Genomic DNA, 12,526 nt, shown 5'->3' on the forward strand with positions numbered 1-12,526 from the left:
TTACTGCTGCCAACTCTCACTTGAGGGGCAACTCCTTTCAGGACGACAGTCAGCTCCCTGCAGGTGACAGTGACCAGTAAAGGCTGAATCTGTCTTCTTCTCTGTGCTTGTTGGCTGCCGGGATGAGTTCTAGGAGCATCTGAGCCTCTGTGCCCTTGGGGAAGCCTCTCCTTCCACCCAGGCCCGTATTCTTTCCTGACTCGGCAGTCAGAGCTGCGATAAATGTGGATGGTGAGGAGATGCCCAGGGCACTGACCCCAGCTCCTCTGTCTCTGCTTCTCTCACCAGCTCCACGCCCCTGGTGGTCCAGCCCCATTCTTGGATGGTATGTCCCCGCATCCCGTGAACACCCTCCATGCCAAGCTATTCTGTGGTCCAGGCTCAGGACCTTTCTTCAGTCTCCTGAGTGAGCGGCTCACTCCTCCTCTCCACCATCACCCTCATACAAACTGAACTAATTTCTTTCCAATTACTGTGGTTTACCGACCTCCCTGCTAATGGGAGTTTGCCTACCCTATCACATGCATCCATGGGTGCTAAGTTGCTTCAGTCTGTCTGACTCTCTGGAACCCCATGGACTGTAGCTCACCAGCCTCCTCTGTCCATGAGATTCGCCAGGCAAGAATACTGGAGTGGCTTGCCACGCACTCCTCCAGGGGATCTCTCCGAATCAGGGATCAAAATCACAGCTGTTATGTTTCCTGCATTGGCAGGCAAGTTCTTTACCACTAGGGCCACCTGGGAAGTCCAAACCATTCCATAAAAAAAAAAGTCACTCAGTCATGTCCAACTCTTGTGACACCATGGATTATTCAGTCCATGGAATTCTCCAGGCCAGAATACTGGAGTGGATAGCCTTTCCCTTCTCCAGGGGATCTTCCCATCCCAGGGATTAAGCCCAGGTCTCCAGCATTGCAGGCAGATTCTTTACAGGCCGAGCCACAAGGGAAGCCCCCCATCTCATGGTCCCTGTTAAACCAGACTTTTCCAGCAGTCTTTTCTCCATGTCAGAGTGGTCTGCTTTCTGGGTGTGGTGCTTGGCAGGTCAGAGTCTATGCAGAGAGTGTGGAGAGGGTGATGGAGCCAGGCACCCAAGACTGTGAGCAGGGAATCTTCATGGAATGAAAGGGGAACAACTGTTAGAGCAGCTTTGTTTGAGTCCTTTCAACACCCATCCCAGCATCTGGGAGAAGTCTCATCATTGCCAATGTCCCTTCACTCCCTTCATGTCCCCTCTCTTTGCCTCAGACACCCCCACCGCTCTTCTGAGCATCTTTTGGGTCTAGAGAACCATTGTATCAGGAGAGACCTTATTCTCTTTTGCCTTCTCCTTCTAATCCTAGAGAGGCTGAGGGGACTTAGTCTTTCAGGAGGGAATTCTGTGAGCTGAGTCAGAGGAGGAAACCAGGTCAGAGGCTAAGCCAGCTGCCCAAGGTCACACAGCTATTTGGCAGGAGAACTGGGCTTTGAAGCCATGCGTGTCTTGATTCCACTTTTATTCCCTTTGTAAGAGAATCCACTAGATCTGGGAGATCCAGGTCTGAGATTTAACCAGGAAAAAGGACAAAGATAATTGTGAACCATGAAACCTGGGATCAGTTCAGCTCAGTCGGTCTGTCATGTCAGACTCTTTGCGACCTCGAGGACTGCAACATGCCAGGCCTCCCTGTCCATCACCAAGTCTCGGAGTTTACTCAAACTCATGTCCATTGAGTCGGTGATGCCATCCAACCATATCATCCTCTGTCATTCCCTTCTCCTACCTTCAATCTTTCCCAGCATCAGGGTCTTTTCAAATGAGTCATTTCTTTGCATCATGTGGCCAAAGTATTGGAGTTTCAGCTTCAACATTAGTCCTTCCAATGAATATTCAGGACTGATTTCCTTTAGGATTGACTGGTTTGATCTCCTTGTAGTCCAAGGGACTCTCAAGAGCCTTCTCCAACACCACAGTTCAAAAGCATCAATTCCTCAGTGCTCAGCCTTCTTTATAGTCCAACTCTCACATCCATACATGACGTGGGATGGAGGGGTTCTAATGTGTGTGTGTGTGTATGGGAGGGGAAGTAAGAGGGCAGAGGTGGGCAGAGGGAAACAGGGAGGAGTAGGAGGACCAGGAAAGTGAGGTTGGAAAAGTATTGCCATCCTTAAAAGTTTGTGTTGGAAATGCAATGCTATTGACGAGAAGTGGGTTAAATGTACCAAAAGACAAGCACTGGGATCACAGTCAGTCACACTCACTGAAGAAGGTGAATAGGAAAATCTTCAGAACTCCATGCCTGAGAGTCTGGAGGATGATTGGCCAATCAACTTGGTATATGTTCTTAATTTCTCCTGTCCAGTCACTAGCCAGACTCTGTTTCACCTCAACCTGTGAATGTCTGTCCCCTGCAAAGCCATGTGGCTATCCCTGGTGGTCCTCGTGGGCCTGTACTACCTCCTGCCTGGTACCAGGAGAGGCAGATGGTGATCCACCTCCAGGACAAGTTCGTCTTCATAACAGGGTGTGACTCAGGCTTTGGGAACCTGCTGGCAAGACAGCTGGACCTGCGAGGCTTGAGGGTCCCAACTGTGTGTCTGACAGAGCAGGGGGCCGAGCAGCTGAGGAACCAGATGTCAGTCAGGCTGCAGACGGTGATCCTGGATGTCACCAAGACAGAGAGTGTCGCTGCAGCCACCAAGTGAGTGAAGGAGCATGTGGGTGAAAGAGGTACCACCCAAATGTTTTGTCTGTTTACTTCTCTCTGTGTGAGGGTAGACCCGTTGTCAGCTCCCTGGGGAAGAGTGCAAGGTGTTTTCCTGGACGTGAAGTCCCACCTGTCTTCTTCACCTCACCCAGTTACCAGATGAGCCTCTTCCATCCCCCACCCTCACCTCCTGACCTTGAGGCTCTGCAGTTTAGGGGAGAGATTTCCCTGATGACACTGTCCTTGCAGACTATCTGTCTGCTGTCTCCTCCTCTCTCAGCTAAAGTCTCGGTTTCTTGCTACTGAGGGATCAGGGTGATCAGGGTGGACTTTCTAGAGAAGGGGTGGAAGTGGGGACTCTGGTTGAAAGGCTGCAAGAGTATCTGGGGGCAGCACTGGGGCTGGGCTGTGTTCTCAACACTTGATCGTGTTCTTGCTGGTGACCCAGAGCCATTCCACATGGGTATAAATGTCATTCACTTTCAAATGATGATAGTGAGTTCTCAGGACTTGTCTAAAGAAACTCAGATAACTACCATGGAGTATTTTCCTTCTCTCTTTGTTTTCTGTTTTTCTTCTATTCTCTGCGATTTTTAAAAAATATATATCTATTTTATTGAAGTATAGTTGACTTACAATTTTTCAAGTACACACAATGTGATTCAGTTGTACAATACACATATATTATTTTTGAAATCATTTTCCATTATAGAGTATTAAAAGATATTAACTATAGCTCCCCATAAACGTTTGTTGCTTGTTGTATATCTCATTTTTTAAATTAGAAATTAGCATTCTATTGATACTAAGTCATACAAGTGTAATCAAAATATCACAGATTTTTTTGTTTGGCAAAATTTATAAGTTTTATGGCAGAAAGTGAAGAAGTAAATAGCCTCTTGATAAAAGTGGAAGAGGAGAGTGAAAAAGCTGGCTTAAAACTCAACATTCAAAAAACCAAGATCATGGCATCCGGTCCCATCACTTCATGGCAAATAGATGGGGAAACAATGGAAACAGTGAGAGACTTTATTTTGGGGGGCTCCAAAATCACTGCAGATGGTGGCTGCAGCCATAAATTAAAAGATGCTTGCTCCTTGGAAGAAAAGCTATGACCAGCCTAGACAGCATATTATAAAACAGGGACATTCCTTTGCCCACAAAATTTTGTCTAATCAAAGCTATGGTTTTTCCAGTGGTCACGTATGGACGTGAGAGTTTGAGTATAAAGAAAGCTGAGCATCGAAGAATTGATGCTTTTTACCTGTGGTGTTGGAGAAGACTCTTGATAGTCCCTTGGACTGCAAGGAGATCCAACCAGTCAATCCTAAAGGAGGTCAGTCCTGGGTGTTCATTGGAAGGACTGATGCTGAAGCTGAAACTCCAACACTTGGTGCGAAGAGCTGACTCTTTGGAAAAGACCCTGATGCTGGGAAAAATTGAAGGCAGAAGGAGAAGGGGACAGCACAGGATGAGATGATTGGATGGCATCACAGACTTGATGCACATGAGTGTGAAGAAGCTCTGGAAGCTGGTAATGGAAAGGGAAGCCTGACGTGCTGCAGTTCATGGGGTGACAGAGTTGGACACGACTGAGTGACTGAACTGAACCGAGCTGACTGATATGTATGTATACAAAAGGTTTTCTACTACTCTTGATAAAGGCTCAAGAAAGAGCACCAAAAAATGAAAGAAGAGTTGGAAAAATTGAAAATGAAATGGGAGCACTGAATATGAAATAGAAAAACTGAAACAAACTAAATAATAGTAAAAGATCATCATCTAGTCCAGTTGGTTTTAAACATGGCTGCTCATCAGAAATGTATCTGGAGCTTTGGAGAAAAAAAGCAACACCTGGGGGTTTGTATTTTTCAAAAACCCCTAAGATGATTCTGATATGCAGCTTGATTTCAAAGTGTTTACAGGTTTTTCTATTAAATGGTAGTTTTGAGGATACAGAATCTATTATTTTTCTGTTCACCAGTCATTATATAACAATATTGAGTAATAGTTACATAGGCACAATAGTAAAAGATGTTTATTACTTTTCACAATCAATAGACGGACAAAAAATAAAAGATAATTACAATTGCAAGCTATAACAGGAATATGATTAACCTGCTGCTGCTGCTGCTGCTAAGTCACTTCAGTCGTGTCTGACTCTGTGCGACCTCATAGATGGCAGCCTACAGGCTCCCCTGTCCCTGGGATTCTCCAAGCAAGAACACTGGAGTGGGTTGCCATTTCCTTCTCCAGTGCATGGAAGTGAAAAGTGAAAGTGAAGTCGCTCAGTCATGTCCGACTCTGTGCAACCCCATAGACGGCAGCCTACCAGGCTCCTCTGTCCATGGGATTTTCCAGGCAAGAGTACTGGAGTGGGTTGCCATTGCCTCTGATGATTAACCTAGCCATATAAAATAATACATACAATTTGGGGAGTCAAGCAGAGTAATGTGATAAGTGGAAGTGTATACATGCACATGTTTTCATCCACCCAGCCAGTCTATGTTTTTTGGTTGGTGCATTTAATCCATTTACATTTAAGGTAATTTTTGATATGCTGTGCTGTGCTCAGTTGCTCAGTCATGTCTGACTCTTTGCAACCCCATGGAATGTAGCCCACCAGGCTCCTCTATCCGTGGGGATTCTCCAGGCAAGAATACTGGAGTGGGTTGCCATGCCCACCTCCAGGGGATCTTCCTAACCCAGGGATCAAATCCAGGTCTCCTGCATTGCAGGAGGATTCTTTACTGTCTAAGCCACCAGGGAAGCCCAATTATTGACATGTATGATCCCATTTTCTTAATTGTTTGGGTTTATTTTGTTAGGTCTTTCCCTTCTCTATGTTTCCTGCCTAGAGTCATTTCTTTAGCATTTGTTATAAAGCCAGTTTGGTGGTGAAAGATTCTCTTAACTTTTGCTTGTCTGGAAAGCTTTTGATTTCTCCATCAAATCTGAAGGAGAGTCTTGCTGGGTAGAGTATTCTTAGTTGTAGTTTCTTCCCTTTCATCACTTCAAATATATCGTGCCATTCTTTTCTGGCTTGTAGCGTTTCTGTTGAGAAATCAGCTGATAACCTGATAGGAGTTTGTTTGTATGTTCTTTGTCATTTTTCCCTTGTTGCTTTTAATAGTTTATCTTTGTCTTTAATTCTTGTCAGTTTGATTACTATGTGTCTTGGTGTGTTCCTCTTTGAGTTTATCCTGATTCTCTGTGCTTCCTGGACTTGGTTGATTATTTCCTTTCCCATGTGAGGGAAGCTTTCAGCTATTATCTCTTCAGATATTTTCTCAGGTCTCTTCTTTCTCTCTTCTCCTTCTGGGACCCCTGTAATGCGAATGTTGGTATATTTAATGTTGTCCCAGAGGTCTCATAGGCTGTCTTCATTTGTTTTATTTTTGTTAATATTCTGTTCTGCAGCAGTGATTTCCACCATTCTGTTCTTCAGGTCATTTATCCATTCTTCTGCTTCGGTTATTCTGCTACTGATTCCTTCTAGTGTGTTATTATCTCTGTTTGTTTTCTCTTTAGCTCTTCTAGATGTTTGGTAAACATTTCTTGCATCTTTCCATTGTTTTCCCAAGATCCTGGATCATCTTCACTATCATTATTCTAAATTCTTTTTCTGGAAGGTTACCTATCTCCACTTTTTTCAGTTGTTTTTCTGGGGTTTTATCTTGTCCCTTCATCTGGGACATAACTTTCTTCTTTTTTCTTCCTGATTGCTTTCTGTAATGTGGTTTTTACTCTACTCGCTGTAGGATTATGGTTCTTCTTGCTTCTTCTGTCTGTTCTCTGATGGAGGACACTAAGAGACTTGTGTAAGCTTCCTGATGGGAGAGACTGGGTCAGTTTTTCCTTGCTCAGTAAAGCTTTATTCCAATTATCTGCTGATGGGTGATGAATGGGGTTGTGCTCCCTCCCTCTTTGTTGTTTGGCCTGAGGCGACCCAGCCCTGGGGTCTACAGGCTCTATGGCAGGGTTAATGGTGATCTCCAAGAGGGCTTATGCCAAGGGGGACCTTCCAGGACTGCTGCTGCCAGTGGCCCCATGCCTGTAGTGAGCCCCTGCCAACCCAAGCCTCCATTGGAGACCCTCCAACACTGTCAGGTAGGTTTGGTTCAGTCTCCTGTGGGGTCACTTCTCCTTTCCTCTGGGTCTTGGTGCACATGAGATTTTGTTTGTGCCCTCCACGACTACAGTCTCTCTTTCCTCCAGTCCTGAAGAAATCCTGTAATCAAATCCTGATGGTCTTCAAGGTCAGATTCCCTGGGGATTCCCAGTCCTTTTGTCAGATCCCCACCTGACGTGGGGCTCAGAACCTTCACAACACTGGTATTCTTTGGTATTATTGTTCTCCTGTTTGTGGGTCATTCACCAGGCGGTTATGGGATTTAATTTTATCGTGATTGCACCCCTCCTCTGGTCTCACTGTGGCTTCTGCTTTGTCTTTGGACATGGGATATCTTTTTTTGGTGGGTTCCAGCATCCTCTTGTGAATGGTTGTTCAACAACTGGTTTTGATTTTGGTGCTCTTGCAGAAGATGTGCACACAGCCTTCTACTCCGCCATCTTGAATTGGAAGCCTCTACTGCCTTAAAAAAATTTTTTTTTTTACTACAAATACACCAATGTTTAGCAGGGGAAAGAGAATTTTAGCTCCTTTTTCTGAGTATAAATGTAAAGGATGATCATTGTGGAAACTGAGAGACATGCAGGGATTAAAATCAAACACTCTCAAAAATCTCACAACCCAGATAAGTGTTGTTAATATTTTGGTGTACGTGGTCTGATATTTTGCAGATATTTATCCTTTTCTTTCTACTATATTAAAATATATAGATTTAGAACATAATAAAAATTTCTTCAAAAACCTCATAAATTGCGATTGAGAAAATGCTACACATTAAAATAGCATTACATATTAAAAAGTACTTCATGGTTTGAGACATAATATTTCCTACCTTTTAATCACCATATTCAACATAAACGATATCTCGTAAATGTCTTTCTACCCAAGTCCTTACACTATAACCATTTATGTTGATTGTATCTTTCTTTTTTAAAAGATATGTTGTTTGTTTGTTTGGTTTTGGCTGTGCTGGGTCTTTCTTTACTTGTGGAGAGCAGAGGCTATTCTCTCTATTCGAGGTGTGCAGGCTTCTTTTGTTTCAGATCACTGGTTTTATGGTGCACGGGCTTCAGTAGCTAGAACTTGTGGGCTCTAGAGCACAGGCTTGGTAATTGTGGCACATGGGCTTATTTGCCCAGTGCCATGTGGGATCTTCCCAGGGAGAAGTCGAACTGGTGTCCTTTGCACTGCAAGGCAAATTCTTAACCACTGAACCAGCAGGGAAGCCCTTGATCGTTTCTTTATAACAAATGGTTGGACAGTATTTATCCTACAAGTCAGGCATGTGGCTGAACAGGGCAGGCACTCAGCTCTCCGTGTGGAACTTCTGGTTCCCTTACCCCAGCAACCTCGAATGAATGCCTGCTGCTGCTGCCCTGAATCCTAGGGTTGCTAAGTGTTTACTTTAAAACCTTGGGATTGTGTCTTGGATTCTTGCAGAGCTTTCCTTTAAGCAGGGTGAATTTGCAGCAAGGAAATGAAGCCAGGGTGGCCTCCAGTGTGAGTGGGAGAAGAAGGTGGATTTTTCTGTGGTAGAGGGTGAACTATCTTCCCTGGGTATTCAGGAGATCCAACCAGTCCATCCAAAAGGAAATTAGTCCTGGGTGTTCATTGGAAGGACTGATGTTGAAGCTGAAACTCCAATATTTTGGCCACCTGATGTGAAGAGCTGACTCATTTGAAAAGACTCTGATGTTGGGAAAGATTGAAGGCAGGAGGAGAAGGGGACGACAGAGGATGAGATGGTTAGATGGCATCACCGACTCAATGGACACGAGTTTGGGTAAACTCCGGGAGCTGGTGATGGACAGGGAGGCCTGGTGTGCTGCGGTTCATGAGGTTGCAAAGAGTCGGACACAACTGAGCGACTGAACTGAACTGATCAGTGGGTAAATAGAGGTATCCTTGCCCATCTCCGCCCCACCCCCTGCAAAATACCCCTTGAAATTGTCCAGATTTCTGTAGATACATTGTTCAGTGTTAAATCGCTAGCGTTTCAAGCCAAGTCCATGCCTGAACTACCAGGTCTGTCAACAAGTTCTGCCAAACTTGGGATTTCAGGTCTGTTTCACCCAACCAATCTGCACCCAGATATAGTCATCTTTATTTTTTGTCTTTAATCTACTGATTCTTTTTTCCCTCTCTTCCCCTCCCTCATTGTCTTTTTATGTTTCCCATTCTTCTCCTCATACTAGCGGTTGAGATCTCAGTCCTAAAGGTATCAGAAGATCTGACAATGTAGGGGAATAATTATTACGTCTGCAAAGACAACATGAACTGTGAAAACCCAAAACCCTCCGATGTCCAGATTATGGACCTGCTCGATTTCTTTGTCTTTATTCCCCACTTTCATCCTATTTGGGGTTCTTGTTCCTTGTCAGCAGGCAGTGGGCTGGGCCATAAAGACAGAGTCAGGAGGGAGGCACACCTCCTATCCTCCCACTGCCCACAGGGTCCACTCTCCCCAAATCCTCAGAAGCATGGAGGTCTCTGTTCCACCCCTCCCCCTGCAGCCTCTCTCCTAAAGTCCTCCCTGTGTTGGAAGGTGATCTGCCACCACGGCTGAGTCCTCACTCCTGGGTCCAGCACAGTGTTGCCCTCTACCCCTGATGCTTCCCAAGACTCTAAATTCTGCTGAATAACACTGACATCTCCACGCCCATCACAACAACTGAGTGGCTGATACTTCATGAAGATGCTGGACGAGAACCTGTTGGTGGTGATGGAGGTGACCTTGAGTCTGCTGCTCCTGGTGCAGAAGGCGAGGGGTGTGAGGTCAGTGTCTCCAGCGTCATGGGTCGGGTGTCCTTTGGAAGGGGCTGCATGTCCATGTATGACGTGGAGACCTTCTCAGACTCCCTTAGGTTACAGCCTGAATGGTTGTTCGCTGTCTTCCTGCTTCTGTGCTCGCAGGGCAGTGTTTTTCAAGGGTTTTCTCTCTCTGGAGATTTAGAGACCGTTCCTTCCAAGTCCCTCTCTCTTGCTCTGTGTAGGTCTTTCACTGGGAAGAATCTTTTTATCTATTTGGTGTCCAGTTGGGTCTGAGGACTAAGGAGTTTGATTCCACATATTACTGCCTGCATGAGGGCCAACAGTCACACAGTTTCGGAGGCAGAATTGAAACTGAAATGATCTGAGTGTGCAATCCTGCCATGTGCTTAACTGCTATGTATATAGGTTCCAGGAATCTTGCAGGGAGGCTACCTGTGAAGTAACTAATCAAGGGAGCTGCATCACAGCTGTGGGTGAGACTCCAGGGGCTGCAGGGAGAGGGTGCTTCTATATGTGTGGGAGCTGTGTCCACAGGTAGGGGGATGTTCCTAGAGGAGAGTTGCCCATGGCATTACTAGGGGAGGAGAACAGAGACAGGATAGGGTTGAAGTGTCACTGCAACTTCAACCTGTTCTGAATGCTTGGTGTCAGACAGGGGACTGCTGGGGAGTCCACATGACCAGGAGGATCCTCAAGAGTCTCTGAGTCCTTCAAGGCTGTGGTGTCAGGCTCTCAGGTCACTCCATGTCCCCTACTCAGAAGCAGACCTAGAACTTCATGCTTGATCTGAATACTCCAGATTTTCATATTATTATTTACACACACAGACACAGAGCCAGACATACCAAACCAACAGAAATCAAATAAAGCATCATTGATTCACTTTATACTTTGAAGGTATGTATTCAGGACCTTGGGACTAACCCTCAGGAATCCTCTTCAGATTGTAGAGAACATGTGATGTTAAACCCCATGACCCTCCTTGCTGATCCTACACAGGGGCCGGGGTGGGGGGCGAAGGCTGCAATGAGATGGATGTCATGGTGGACAGTGTGGACTGAGATTCAAGGGCCCCAGTTCAGACAAAGCAGAACAACAGATGCATTAAAAGGAAGTGCATTGAACACCAGTGCACCTCCTCAATATGGACCCTCAGCAGAGCCCCCTTCCTCCTCTTTCCAGGCCTTCTTCCTTGGAGAGGGAAGCAGGTCTGGTCTGATGGACATGTGCAGGGCAGGAACTCATGCTATGAACATCCACAGTAGTGCCATAGAAAGCTGTGGTCACTTTTTCCTTAGGCTGTCCTGGCCCACTGTGAGCTGAATGTGGTCAGTGACTCCCCATTCCCAATCTTCAACCCTTCCAAGGGCCAGAACTTTAGCACTGGAAGGCAATGTTATGTCTCCAGGTAGTGGGACTGCATCTATGGGGCGAGAAATAAATTGCACAATTAACTCCTCCCAGCCCTACCACCTTTCATTGTTATGGACATCTTCCCCTCTTCACAGGACCCTTCCTGGGTGGATGGAGGAATTGTGTGTGGCCCTGAGTCTTGACAAGTGCATCTCATGACACTCGGCAGGGCGTCACCAGGGGGCGCCCCTCGTCTCTCCAATTCACAGGAAGCTCAGACATGTGCTGCTGCTGCTGCTGCTAAGTCGCTTCAGTCACGTCCGACTCTGTGCGACCCCAGAGATGGCAGCCCACCAGGCTCCCCCATCCCTGGGATTCTCCAGGCAAGAACACTGGAGTGGGTTGCCATTTCCTTCTCCAACATGTGCTGCCTTAGTACAAAGGGCAACTCTCTCCTGTAGGACTTCTCTTCAGAGATTTATGTCACTGAGTCTCCCATCGGGATTCTTGTCTCAGAGATTTCTTGTTCTGCCCCTTGCAGCTCTCAGGTGAGTGAGAAGCACCCAGATTCCTTCTGTCCTCTCTCTTGACTTTCCTGTGGCTGTTCCCACCCAGAATGTAGTCTGAAGCTCCTGAGACCCCAATGAGTCATCACATCACTTTCAGATTCACAAAAGGGAAGCAGATGGGGTAAAGGCTGGGATGTGTCTGCTGAATGGCCCCTTGGGAAGTTATGGTGATGGACTCGTGGTTATTGAGGAAAAAAAAAAATCTCATTTCTTTCAAAAAGAAACCACAACCTTCTCTCTTAGCAGGGTTAATGTTTGTATAAAACTTGCATGTCCTCCCAACTTCCTGACAATTTCCAGGGCACCATCCTATATGCTGACCTTCTTCCTCCTCACCTTTTGGGGAGGCCCTGTAGGAGGGTCCTGCTGGTGATCCAGGAAGCATGCACACGCTGGTTTCTGCAGGACTATCTTTTCCATTACTGCTGCCGACTCCCCCCTGAGCGACAACCCCTTTCAGGATGACAGTCAGCTTCCTGCAAGTGGAAATGACCAGTAAAGGCTAATCTGTCATCTCCTCTGTGTTTGTTGGCTGCTGGGGTTGGTTCCAGGAGCATCTGAGCCTCTGTGTCCTTGGGGAAGCCTCTCCTTCCTCCCAGGGTCCGTTTTCTTTCCTTACTTGGAGTCGGAGCTGTGATAAACGTGAATGGTGAGGAGATGCCCAGGGCATTGATCCCGGCTCCTTCTGTCCCTACCCCTCTCTCCAGCCCCACGACCCTGGTGGTCCACCCCTGTTACTGGATGGTATCTTCCCTCTCACTGTGAACTCCTCCATGCACAGCTGTTCTGGGGTCCAGTCTCAGGTCCTTTCTTTAGTCTCCTGAGGGGTCAGCTCCCTCCTCCTTTCCACTGTCACGCTAATACAAACTGAAATTATTCCTTTCCTTTATTGTGGTTTATAGATCTCCCCGCTTGGGAGAGTTAAAATTCCAATTAATGCTTGTCAAGGTTCAAATCAGTCTCTTCTCAGTGTCTGAGTGGTCAGGATTCTGGGTGTGGTGCTGGGCTGGGCA

At 46.3% G+C, this 12,526-nt stretch overlaps 1 pseudogene; it reads left to right on the plus strand.

The window, feature by feature from the left end:
* Nucleotides 1–2,398: 2,398 nt before the first annotated feature.
* On the plus strand, nucleotides 2,399–12,012 carry LOC145545673 (17-beta-hydroxysteroid dehydrogenase type 6-like; annotated as a pseudogene).
* The last annotated feature ends 514 nt before the right edge of the window (nucleotides 12,013–12,526 follow it).

This window comes from Giraffa tippelskirchi, chromosome 4 (assembly GCF_054371585.1).
Source record: "Giraffa tippelskirchi isolate mGirTip1 chromosome 4, T2T-mGirTip1v1.2.pri, whole genome shotgun sequence".
Taxonomy (NCBI): Eukaryota; Metazoa; Chordata; class Mammalia; order Artiodactyla; family Giraffidae; genus Giraffa; species Giraffa tippelskirchi.